A 14,437-nucleotide genomic window follows, 5' to 3' on the forward strand; every position below is an offset into this window, starting at 1 on the left:
TTGAGAGACACTCATGTGGATGTTTTCCAAAGGGCAGTGTTGGAAGCTTGACTGTTATTTATGTATACATTACAATGCACGTTTTGAATGCAACTCAAGTTATGCCTTGCATACAAGTGGTTATGCAACTTTGAAAATATGTTATGTTTGGGTATTTTGATAAATCCCTATGTTTTTAGTTTGTTGAAGCACATGTATTGAACAAAGTATTAAAATCTGATACATGTACTTTTCTTTTTCATGTGTGATTATAGTGAGTCCAGAGTGGCTTTCAATATCTCATATAATCCCGTAACTCGGAGTTACGAGATAAAATGTATAGATTAAACGAGAACTTACCTAAGTTTGAAGTTTGATCTTCATTTTATGAAGTAACGGAGAGTCTAGGGATTATGTGCCCGGCCCTCCCTCCCAATGTGTTTTTTAAAGGTTTAGCCTAAATGTAATGCATGTAATACATTACGGAAAGGTACAATGTTTTTTCCGTTTAATCTCTCCATTTACTCTGGCATCACTATTTCCTTTCAAAACTGATGTGCGCATGCGCAGCTCGTATCTCACATAATCCCTAGACTCTCCGTTACTTCATAAAATGAAGATCAAACTTCAAACTTAGGTAAGTTCTCGTTTAATCTATACATTTTACAGACCACTTAAATTTGTAAATGAAAAAAAAATGATAAAAGCTCGATGTTCGAGCTAAAATATGTTTTGTATATTGACTTCAAAACTTGCCCCATATCAGCCTATTGAGCAAGATATGAATCTCCTCGAACAGGCAATTCTGGCGCGAAGCGCAAGCAAATTTTTTTTATAGAAACATGAAAGATTTGTTTTTTAATTGCAAGTCTTCCCCTCAAATTGTTTCATTCACTCGTCTTCCTCCTCTTATTTTCCTCTTCTTTTTGTCTTCTGTCCTTCCTCTTTCCTTTTTTCTTTTCTTCTTTCTCCCTTTTCTTTCTTCTTTTTTTTTGCTCTGCCAATTTTTTCTGGGGGGGCACACCATTTTCTTTCTTGAAAATAGTCCTGAAAAGGACTGTAAACCAGAAGGAATGTTGAGTGAGAACAGCTTGAGTAGTAGAGCTGATGAGGAGATGCTGGCTTGAGTCGGCGGGTAGAGATGATTTCGGACAGCTCTACTACTCAAGCTATTCTCACTCAACATTCTTTCTGGTTACAGTCCTTTTCAGGACTATTTTTAAGAAAGAATACTCTACTCTCAAATCTCCACTTTCTCACCTATCCACTTCTTCTCTTCGTCTATCCACTGTTTCTATAACACTCCACATGGTGTACCGTAAACCACATCAGCAATTGTACATGCCACCATGCAAACCTTCAAACAACATCTAAGAGTCCAATGTTTTATGACTTAAAGTCCAGTTCAACAACTTTCAAACGTAGTCGTTTATCAGTTCTTTGGAAACATAGGTAGAGAGACTGGAAGGCTATTATGTCTAGCCCTTCTTAACATCACCACGGATACTGAATGAGTTTCCGGAGGTCTTCCTTTCTCCGGTCCAACAAACATGACAAACCGAGCGGTGGTACTTGACAGCGGTTGTGCGAATGGCCAGGTTTTCAGTTCGAAACCCTGACTTCTCTTCATGCGAACCGTCTGTGATCTCTGTCGCCTTCTTCCATCGCTGTTCATTTGGTCAAGATATATCCTACTCTCTAGTTTGGATGGTCGTACCTCTTCCGTTTCATGCTCCATGCTGTCTTGCTGCTCATAAGCAACTTTCTCAAGCGTTCGGCTATCAGGTGAGACATAACCGAAGTCCTCAAACGACCTTGGCACTGATTCCCGACATTCGACTGGAACATCCTGCACAGTCTCAGCCAACTGGTTCTGCAACTGCTTCGGCCCGCCCGTCAAAGTGCACCCACCAAATTGCTCCACACCTGTGACTCCCTTGTCCATTAGGCCTGTGACCGATATTCTAGTTCTATCGAATTGTCCTACAGGGATTGCTGTACCACTACATCGTTCAGTGCTCCTTGTCTCTTGTTCCTCACAGTCAGTCGAGATAGTACCCAACTGCTTTCCAACAATTCCGCAAACAAAGGTGTTCCCCTTTGATGATTCAACACCTGCCTGATCAGCTTCGGAATATTTCTCTCCTGATTTTCCGTCATCTGACTCTGGCTCTTCCGATTCCATTTGCAGGAGAAGGTCTTGAATGAGCCTTTTCGTTCTCACTTTCAAGGAGGGTTTTCCAGTACGGACTTGAATTCCGTCGCCATTTCGGGTTACAGCAGGGCTGTACCTGGCTTGCTGGTATTCCAACCTTTCATCCTCCACCCTTGAGAACGCCTCCGCATTCAAAGCAGCTTCTATTGCCTCGTCCAGAGATCTTGGTTGCGAGTGGAAAACCCCTTCTCGAATTTTGCGATCTACAATCGCATCTAGAAAGTGCCCCCTTGCCAACCGGTCTTGTCTGACTTCATCAAATTCAGGATAAGCGAGAGCCGTCAGATCTTTAATGCTCTGTCCTAATTCCTGAAGTGTCTCTCCTGGTCCTCTCCATCGCTGTCGCAACTCGGCAAGGTAGACCTCTGCCTTACCACATGGAACATATCTTTTCCTCATTCTGTCCACTAGTTCATAGTAACTAAGTCGCCTTCCTGTTTTCTGCGTAAGCAGTGTAACCGCACAACCTCTCAGCCTGGCTGCCAGATATTCCATTGCTTCGGATTCTCCTCAGCGATTTACCACAATGCACGTCTGAAAATGGTTCAGAGAGTCTTCAACCGGAGTGCGGCCGTCAAACTGGTCTGGTACTTAATTTGGTTCCTTTGATCTAACTTCATGATAATTTAGCAGTAAATTTCATGATTCTGTTTTCATTTCTGGTGCTCGTCTACGTCGGGTATTTTGTAGCCCAGTCCTGAAAAATTCCTGTTCCAGTCCGGTAGGTTGCGGTATCCGTGCTGCTCTGAAGTTGTCACTCGGTGAAGATCGGAACTGAATTCTTGGCCCATGCCTACCGCACGCCTCATCAGTCCCCCATAATGGCGTCAACCCCATCTTGGTCCGTATCTCCGCCATCATCTGATCAATCTCCGCCATACTGCTCTCCAACTTCTCCATCACATCAACCGGCGATACCGCACGCCCTCTTTGTCCTCGAACATCCATTTCCTCTGAACTTCTACACCAACAATCCCACTTCTGACACCACGTGTAGCCGAACCGACTTTCTCTCCTGACGGGCTGGTTCGTTTCGGCTGCAATATACAACCAGTTGGTGTAAAGTACGTCTTTTTCACTTCTGACTCTTTGCTCCTTCTCAGCAACTTAGATTATATCTCATGGATTTCAACATGCATGTACGCATATAGTAAGTCTACTATGATTTCTTCTTTTCCAAGGGGGATTCACAATTTTACAAGCTTTGCTTTTTAGTGGATCCCCCTCATTTCCATTTCCATTTATGCTCTATATTATACTGTTGTTGTTTTTTACGAAGTAAGAATGCCCTTCTGTAAAATTGTATTTGATTTGTATTGTTTTATATTACTTTGTATTATGTTTTGAATGGAAATGAAATAAAAGAATTGAATTGAATTGAAAAAAAACATATCCATTATTCTGTATCTCCATTATCTCAGTCATTCCAGTATTACGTATCTCCGTAATTTCAGTATTTGAGAATCTCAGTAATTTCAGTACTTTAATTCAGTATCCTCACTCATCTGAGTAATGTCAGTATTTTGAGTATTCTCAGTAAATTCCGTATTTTCAGTATTCTCGATAAATTCAGTATTTCCGTATCTCAGTAAAGTCGGTGTTTTCACTCTCTCGAGTCAGTACTTCTGTTCTTCCGACCATGTATACTTGTAGCTCCACGCAACAGAATGTAACGACAGGCAGGAATCAAATCAGGAATCATTCAGTTCTTATAACCTTACTGCAGAGAAGTCATGCTCATCCTGTCACGGCATGTTTCAAAAAAATTGACCAGGGTTTCGTTTTAAAATCACCTACGGTGAAGCATTCTGCATGGCTCGCAATTGAACCTAGAGCTTTATTACGCTCAACGATGTTGAAGGGAGATTGCCAGTAACTAAAATTTAATCATCTTTTAAAACTGGTTAAAGTAATGAAATTTTATTTTTCAACATTAGCTATGGTGATTGTCACTACTATTAACAACTAAACAGTGAAAAAGAATTGAAGATACATTTCTAACATAAACATACAGTTGTAAACATCGTTATTTTTCAGGAAATAGTGCTAACATATATTTTTTCAGAAAATACCTACATAATCGATAACAAACGATTACTGAATTTCACTATGCAACTATGTACATGAATTAAAAATTATTCTACGCTCATCAACGTTCCAAAATCATGCTAAACATTAAATAAACGTTTCATTTTGTTACACAACTCCCTCCTTCGAAAAACTCGGTCCCCGAGCTGACCAATTCAGTAACAAATCAGAAATATACCAAAATGTAATTCTAAATATATAATTATATATATATATATATATGTCTGGAGTACATTTTCGGGTAAGAGAGTAATTCCATTTGCCGTTGATCTTGATCTTTGTGTGTACTAGTTTGAGGGTGTTATTGTGGGTATAACATCTCTCGCCCGAATGATAAAAAAAATACTCCTGTGCCCCATTTGCCTCGAAAGTGCCTCAGGCAGTGTTCGAAATTGGGTGTCCCATAGATTTTAGTCTGGTGCCCCCCCCCCCTCCTCTCTGAAAAGCGCTTCATTACCGATGGCACTGTAGCTTCTCCCTTAAACAGGCATGTTTCTCATTTTTAACAGAAATAGCCTTGATAAAAACAGCGATTTGCACACATTATTCCGGAGGTTTGCACATTTTCCGTGAATTGCACAGATGCCGTTGATAAATTTTGACAGATTTGCACATTTCTTGGCATGGCGTTTGCACAAATTATGTTATTTGCACAAAACCAGGCGAAATTTTGCACATCTGTTGTTTGCACATATCCCGGCGTTTGCACATAACGCGGCTCCACAGTACAGACTTCCAATTGAAATGCCATAGCCTATTTTGTACAAATTGATCTTTGTGGGTATACATAAAAAAGACGTATGCTTGCGATAACAATATACATCATATCGAATGCGCAAAGCAAGTTTTAGTTAATTTTGCTACATTCGGCCGGGCCCGGTAATACAGGGGAGGGCCATGGGACGACCTCCCACCTGTGATATTTTCGAATATTGAAAAATGAGCGGGAAAGTGGATAAGGAGAAAGAAGACTACCGTATCAAAAATGTATAATCTATGTAATAGACTATGTGAAATGCAGTCTATGTCGTACAACTGCCATATAATAGGGAGATTTCGCGACGGGACGGATTCTTAAACGGATTCTACTGTCAAAAGACATTAATCATGACAATCAGTCTTTGTTGAAAAGCTGTGAAACAAAACAGCAGTTTTCGTCCTGGAGTCTGAACGAAATTCGTCAGTTCAGAATCTTATGGCTATCAGGTGACAAAGACCTCTCAGCTGTTCATCGTGATATATTGTAGAATTCGTCCCCGTCGCGATTATGAGAACTCTCAGACGATTTCTATAACGCTGATAATCTTTGTAAAACTTCAATTCATAAGAAAGCGACCTTTGTCGAAAATCGGTGCATCAAAACAGCATTTGCGTACCTGGATCGACTCTGGACAAACGACATATTTGTATTTCTTCGTCCGGTCCGAATCTTGAGACGATGTGCTGTCCCGGTCCACCAACTTTCGACAATTTCCTCTTATCTATCCATTGTGATTTGACGGGCATGATCAATAGATTCTGAACTTTGCAGAAAGCGCCTGCGTGCGAAGTGGGATTATTCGATTGGAGAAAACTTGACCTCAAGTTTGGGTCATATTGCACCACCCACAATCAAAATCCCCAGGCGCGGCTCCTTACGGGCCCGGCGAATTCTCGAAGGTGGCCCTACTTGGTCCATGGGCTAAAAAACGCGTTACTTGATGTCATGCGGCCCACGGAGGCTAAATTTTGCATTTCTCGGTGGGCCAAATTAGCTGTGGCTGCGGTGATTTTTTTTTCTTGTGATAAACAGCAAAGGTGAAGGAACCCGCGGTCCATCAATAAAAAAAAATCGAGGGGCGCGAGTGAGAATGCTCTAACGCCGTCTGGGTTCGCTGCAGAAAATCTTAATCTTGCGCATTTTGTATCATGGTATATCATTCTCTTTCCCTATCTCTATCTTTGTAATGTTTTGCTGTTACTTTTCATTTTATTTCCTGTCCATGTCCAAGCTTTACTAAACAAAAAAAAAATGAAATGTCCTATTTCCATGTTCAAATTATCAAAACCATAATATCAGCTTCGCTTTGTCACGATTGTTTATTCTGTTATATTATTATTATTGTTTCACAAAATTAATATTCACTAAAATGCCCCCTGGATACGACTTCGCATCATACATGTCATACATACAGAAAAGGATCAAGTTGTGTTTTTTTTTCAAATCTGCACTGTCAATCTTTTGATAATGGCGATACTTATGGTATAATGACCCCCACTAAATTGATGGGCACTACTTGGCGTGTAACAAAATTTCTTAAAAGTCCCGAGCGATCGAAGCAAGCGAGTGGAATTTTAAACGTTTTCAAAATGATAATCCAACTTTATGACAGAGTTTGACACATCAGAAAATTACATCATGATTATAATTTCCTTTCCCCCTTCTTCAAGCTATACCGATTCCCGTGCATCACAGCTTTTTGAGGAATTACTTTCTGTCGATACCCATTCACCTCCCCTGGGTTGAGTGCAGTACAATGTAGGTAAATTTCTTGCTGAAGGAAAGCACGCCAAAACTGGAAATCGTACCCACGTCCCTCAGATTGAAAGACGAGTGTCTTGACCGCTAGACCACGACGCCCCCACCCCTCCCCACATACTAATGAACATTTCCTAAAAGATATGATCTAGGTTTATGTGCTAGCATACACTTCAATCTTTTGCGCTCTTTCGAGAAGATAATCTTACTGTACACTCTAAAAAACGTTAGGCAACATACTTTCCACACAATTGATTCAAACCTTTATCCAATTCTGGGTAGTTTTAAACCAATAATGTGTGCTTTGGGTGAAAACTACACAGTATTGGTTGAGAACTACCCAGAGTTGGATAATTTTTTTAACCAATTATTGTGTGGACAGTATGTTGCCCAATTACATTTTAAGAATGTAATCAGATCGCATTTTGTCACTTATTGGCACGATCATGAAGCAACATACTCTCCAAAACATTACATATTTTTATTTTAGATTCAAACTTGAATAATTATCTTATGTGGAAATTAATTTTAATGCAATGTGCTTTTAAAAGTGGTTAGGGAGGTAACCTATAGTTGCATACGATTCCTTTCCTTCATCGGTCATCATTCTAGCTTACTCTCATCTTCCTTTAAATAAGCATCTCCAATTGATTATTTGATTTCATGAATAATTATGTTATCAGTTACATTCACAACAATTTACCTTGTCTTTCATTTAAATAATTACTTTTTTACATTTTGAATACTTCGATCAAATTATTTTATCGACCCTAGGCCTATTTAAGATCAGTAAACTCGTCCCTGGCATACGATGCAAAGTTATTTGAAACGCATTTACAAAAACTGTCTTAGAAAACACTATATAGAATCTATCAGTATGAACAAATCTGTTCTATAAACCTATCTTTGACATTATTTCATCAAAGAATATGGTACGCACAGTTATTACAAGCTATGGCAAGTTTTCAGGTTTTCAAGGGAAACCTGTGTTACAAAACAATATTAGTAATAATATGCAACCTTTTATATAACGCTTAATACAAATGTTTCTAAGCGCTGCATACTATTACCTCGGCTTTAGCACGGCTACTTTTTATCAGGCGCTCGAGCATTCAAGGAATTTCTTCCTACAGCAGGGGCGGATCCAGCCTTCGCCAATAGGGGGGGGGGCTCGGAATATTTTCAGCCATATTTTCCCCGATAGGTTACTCGAACATGATTTTCCTTTGTTTCTTTGAAGGGATAGTCATAATAGTTGTACGTCTTAGCTTTATTCTTATAAATCAACATAGAAATATGATATAATCCTCATTTCTATATTGTGAGCGCGAAGTGCGAGCAAATTTTTTTGAAATTTTATGTAATTTTTTCCTAAAATTTGTTGATATCCTGAAAAAGATGCGTATGCAACTAGATAATTACTACCATCGCGAAACGCGAGCAGAAATTTTTGATACACGTTTTGAACTGATCGAAAATGTAGGCATTACTACTGCTTGCAGTTAGCCATGAAGACGTTACATATTTCAACAATCAAATAATTATCGAGATTTGGACCTAGAAACTAGACCCTCTATTCATGTTTTGTAAATCATGAAAAGGATGAGAAATTGGGGATCTCCCTTACATTAATAATGCGAGCGCACATTTTTATATACGTTTTGAAAAACAAATCTTTCATGTTACTATAAAAAGAATTGCTTGCGCTTCGCGCCAGAATTGCCTGTTCGATGAGATTCATATCTTGCTCAATAGGCTGATATGGAGCAAGTTTTGAAGCCAATATACAAAACATATTTTAGCTCGGACATCGAGCTTTTATCATTTTTTTTCATTTACAAATTTAAGTGGTCTGTAAAATGTCCGTTTTATGGTCTACATATCAGCATTTTATAAGCTCGCGCTGCGTGGTCACATTGTTTGATTTACCAATATCATATTGTCTCCGTGTATTCCATAATGTTTTTTTCAATTAAACAAATGTATTCAGAATGCCCAGATTCTAAGGTCTAAATCTAAAACATGTGCGGTAGCCTGCATGTTCTTTATTTAAAATGTACTTAAATTATCCAGTTTCACATCAGAATATCAATAATTGTCTGCTCACGATTCACGATCGCATTATTGATGATACCCAATTGACTGTATCCTATTTATGATTTACAAAATATGAATAGAGTGTCCCGCTTTTAGGTCTAAAATCTCAATTTTTTCCTCTCGTGCTTCGCGCTCGCATCAATTGTTAAGTAACATACCTATCCCATTTATTAATACAAAAATTAGAATGACCAATTTTTAGGTCGGAAGGTCAAAAAAAAATATATTGGCGTTCGCAGTAATCATCTACTTATATACGAATCTTGTTCAGGATCACACATAACATTGCCCAGAAAATTAAATTTTCAGGAAAAAATACATGAAAGTTAAAAAAAATCGCTCACGCTTTGCGCTCGCACTTTTCATGAGGCTTATGAGATTATTTCATGTTTATGTTGTTTTATAAGAATAAAACTAAGAAGTGACTGATCGGGGAAAATATAGGTGAAGATAATTTCGGGCCCCGTCCCCTATTGGCGAAAGTCGGATCCGCTCTTGTGGCACATACACACACACCGGAAAAATGGCCGGTGCCCCCCCAAAAAAGCAAGGACCCCCCAGTGCCCCCCCCCCGGGAAAAAATCCTAGCTAGTACGCCACTATTTTTAATCCGAAGTCACAAAATAGCAAAAGAAAACAATGAAAATGAGATGGGATTAAACAAACTTTTCAGTTTATTAAACATGTCCTTCGCGGACATGTTTAAGAGATTGGCACAATCACAAAAAAAAGGCTATACGAAGTAAACATCACAATTTTGAATGACTTGAACAATCATACGGCCATACTAGTCGATTTGACAGTCTCATAGGCTCAATACCCCAACCTAGAAATGTTCTTTCCGATGACGTTTTTTTCTTTATTCGTGTTCCTATGGGGTCCTAGAACGAATTCAGCTTGGTTGCCCAAAGTTGCCGTTTGGGCAATTTTGCTAATTTGCATAAATCCAAAATGGCCGCCAGATGCCATCTTGAAAACCTAACTTTTGAACCCCTTTCCACAAAATGATGAGTAATGACTCGTTTTAGGGGTTTAGAGGTGTGTAGAACCGATTTCTCTAATCATTTTTGCAATACAAGGTCATCTTCAGGTCAAATCCAAGATGGCCGCCAGATGTCATCTTGAAAAATTAACTTTTGATCCCCTTGCCCCAGAATGACGAGTAATACATCTGTTTAGGGGTTTTGGGGTGTGCAGAATCCATTTCTGCTGTCTATTTTGCAATATAATGTCATCTTCAGGTCAAATCCAAGAAGGCCGCCATTTGACGCCATCTTGAAATATCAACTTTTGAACCCTTTGCCCTAGAATCATGAATAATTCATGAGTCATTTGGTATGTTGATTCAATTTATGCTTTAATTTTGCATAAAGGATAACCTTCAGATCAAATCCAAGATGGCTGCCAGCCGCCATCTTAAAAAATACTTTCCGAGGCTTATGCGTGTTAAAACTAATGTAAAGGGATTTCAGTAAGAATACTTATTTCTTTTATCAATTCTCAAGTTTTGGTCCTAGAATCCATTTTTTCATGGGTTATTTGGTATGTTGATTCAATTTCTGTTAATAATTATGCAATATAGGATCATCTCCAGGTGAAAATAATCCAACATGGCCACTAAACGCCATATTAAGAAAAAAAAAAACTATTTCCAGAGACTATTGAACCTTGAAGAAATACTCTCATACTAATAATAGGTTACTATTATGTATGGGAGCTCATGTAATGGGAATTCAGTGAGAATGATTCATTTCTTTTAATCACTAGATTTTAGTTCGAGGTCAAGTCATGTCTACGATAGATGATTGATAGATTTCGTCATTAACCGCTTACTTTAGAATGAAACCATTCAAGGTTTGAGCTATGATTTCGGGAGTTCTAATCCCTTTTTATTTCTGTCCAACCATACTTTTCCAGTGAAACGACGTTAAAACATTATTTGAATTAAAAAAAGATTTCTCCGTATTTTTTCCCCCAAAAAAATAGTTGACATATTAACTTCCTTTATATTGCACTTTTCCTTCTGACAAGAGCCATTGACTTGGTTAGCATTTAGCCTCATTCCACCTTGAAGAAGTACTCTCCCCAAATGCGTACACGCTGTCCTGGAGAGGGTTGTGCTGTGTCAGCCTGTCAGGTGCTGCCAGTGCTTCAGGTGATGTGGCGATCCTGTGGTGGTATTCTTCGTGCACTATATACAGTGTGCGGGTGGTGCGTGTGTGTCCCTCTTACAGCATCTTAAGGGGAGGGGGAGGCAACATTTGCTGAATGATAGGCAATGTTGCTCCCCGGTACCAGCTATAGAGGTCGAAGTCACATCAGCATTTGGGAGAGTATTCCAAATACGGATGGTTCTTGGGAACATACTGTACATGTAGCAGTTCACTCTAGGAAAAGGCTGGGTGTACTTGAGCTGATGTCCAGTGTGTTGTGGACGTTGTAGATGAGAATTGCTGCTAAACTTAATCTGATGTGGCATGTTGATGTAAACATAATTGTGATGAATTTTGTAGAACATCTCACATTGGCTAAGTAGGCGTCTGTGTTGGATAGTATCCAGTGAAGAGTTGACAACATCGATGTTACACTGGATTCTCTGCTATAGTCGTGAAGGACAAACCAAGCACCCTGACGCTGAATGTTCTCAATAATGTTTACATCTTTCTGTATGTGAGGATTCCATGCACATGAAGCATACTCTAGTTGAGGTCTGACAAGGTGCTTGTACGCAATGTTTCTCACTTTCAGGTAACATTTACCCAATGCTCGACGTATGATTCCAAGAGTACGAGCAGCTTTGGAAGATATCTTCTATGCATGGGAGTTCCAACTCAGGTTGTCTGTGCTGGTCACACCGAAGTATTTACAGGAGGTTGCCATTGGAAGATAGACTCCTGCATAAGATAGGCTCCCCCAAGACTGTTCCATGGTCAGGATTGTTCTCATTCAAGAAGTGGGAGTACAAGACCTAGTCATACATATCAGCTGCCTGTCCTGTGCATGTTCAAGGGTTTGGATTACCCATCAGCCTGTGAGACAGAAATTCTGATCGACCCAAGACACCGACTGTCCTCCAGATATATATATCAACAGCACGTCTAGTTGTGTTGGACTCCTCACCTACCTTGGATCGACTATATGTCTCTAGCTCCCCTTCACTGGACAAGTATATAAGCACCAGGATAGTAAAATCTGTCACAGTCATGGCCAAGTTTCGTACGGAAGTAACTCCTGGAAAACCTACGCCGGCTAACATGACCAAGAAAAGCTGCTAAACACCTTCCATGTCAGCTGCCTAGGACGTATCATACACATTAAATGCCAGGACAAAGTGAAAAATACAGAGGCCCTTAAGCGTACGAGCTGGCATCCCAAGCTTATTCTCGCTCCTTAGTCAAAGGCACCTCAAGTGGTTGGGGCATGTTCGCCGCATGAAACCTTGGCGATTCCCTTCTTGGATTCGCCAAAGTAAGGTGAGCTGTGTGATGAATTTTCGGTAGATCACACCTCCGTTATAAAGACACCTGCAAACATGACATAAAACTTGTCGGCATAGACACTTACACTTCTGAAAATGTAGATGATAGTCGCCATTCTATGGAGAGCTACTAAGTACAGGGGGTCAAGACGTCAGAAAATAATCCGAATGCTAAATTGGCAGACCAAAGACCTAGGAGGAAAGCTAGAGCAGCATCTCTATAGAAACGTATCTCAGTGCCATCCATCAATGAGTATTCTTACTGAAATCCCTTTAGCTCTTACACGTATCAGCCTCGGAAAGTATTTTTCTCAAGATGGCGGTTGGCAGCCATCTTGTATTTCATCTGAAGGTTATCCCTTATGGAAAATTAAAGCATAAATTGAATCAACATACCAAATGACTCATGAATAGAGTTATCATTCATGATTCTGGGGCAAAGGGTTTAAAAGTTGATATTTCAAGATGGCGTCATATGGCGGCCCTCTTGGATTTGACCTGACGATGATATTATATTGCAAAATAGACAGCAGAAATGGATTCTGCACACCCCAAAACCCCTAAACAGAGGTATAACTCGTCATTCTGGGACAAGGGGATCAAAAGTTAATTTTTCAAGATGGCATCTGGCGGCCATCTTGGATTTGACCTGAAGATGACCTTGTATTGCAAAAATGATTAGAGAAATCGGTTCTACACACCTCTAAACCCCTAAACGAGTCATTACTCATCATTTTGTGGAAAGGGGTTCAAAAGTTAGGTTTTCAAGATGGCATCTGGCGGCCATTTTGGATTTATGCAAATTAGCAAAATTGCTTAAACGGCAACTTTACACAACCAAGCTGAATTCGTTCTAGGACCCGATAGGAACACGAATCAAGAAAAAAACTTCATCGGAAAGAACATTTCTAGGTTCGGAAGATGACAAATCGACTATACGCAGATCCCCCAGGGAAAGTACACTGACATTGTACATTAACTCCTCAAAAAAGGTTTGGAAATCTGACTTTGATCAATTATCCCTCCTTGGTTCTAGTGAATATCAATGTGTAGTTAATAGCAATGAATAGAACAATTAATTCTCGTTAAAATGATGCCCTACATGATATGATTATGGTTCACGTGGAGGTGCAGTGTCTTGAAATTTGGAGCAAGTTCAAAATTCAAAAGTTGCAAAATGACACAATATTGAACGTCACTTTTTTTTTCCGTGGTCATGAGTGAGTTTCTCAGCGTTTTTTTTTTACTTTGATCAATAATTCCTCATCGGTTTTAGTAAATATTAATGTGTAATTGATATCAATGAATGAATCATTTAATTTTCTTTAAAATGATACCCTACATGATATGATTATCGTTCACACGGAGGTGCAGTGCCTTGAAATGTGGGGCAAGGTCGAAATTCAAAAGTTGCAAAATTACACAATGTTGAAAGTCACTGTTCTTTTTTCAGTGGTGACGAGTAAGTTTCTCAGCGGTTTTTTTTTCATGCACCTTAACATCAACATTAACTTGGAATCTGCACAAGCAAAAACATAACAAACAAACATGCATGGGTATTTGAAACCACGACTCAAACAATGTTATCTCACTGTACCATCACTACAGAAGCAGGGGCCTGATTTAAATAGATTTTCATCTCTATCATGTCTATTGACACAGACAAAAGAATCATGTTCTGTATTGACCCATCATGACTATTTCTGCTCGTTTTGCAGCTTTTCAATTCAGACCTCATCCAACACTTTTGAATCCTGCTGTTTTCGTGATGACATGATCATAACAAGCATGGTAACATGTTACAGAGAATTAAATGATCTTCTGAATGATGTACAATATGCATTGTGTAAAATTGGGAGTTGGGAGAAATTAATGGCCAAACACAGATTTCAAAACTTTTTTTGAGGGGTTAATAAGCGGGGATAATCTGAACATAGTGTGTATCTGTGTGTATTTTACACAGCCAAACACATTTCTGTGCGATCTTGCATGTTTGTTTTTATCAGATCGTTGGCGTCTTACTAGGGGAGTTCATGCCCCCTCAACGAACGACTGAGTCAAG

This window comes from Lytechinus variegatus, chromosome 1 (genome assembly GCF_018143015.1).
Source record: "Lytechinus variegatus isolate NC3 chromosome 1, Lvar_3.0, whole genome shotgun sequence".
Lineage (NCBI taxonomy): Eukaryota > Metazoa > Echinodermata > Echinoidea > Temnopleuroida > Toxopneustidae > Lytechinus > Lytechinus variegatus.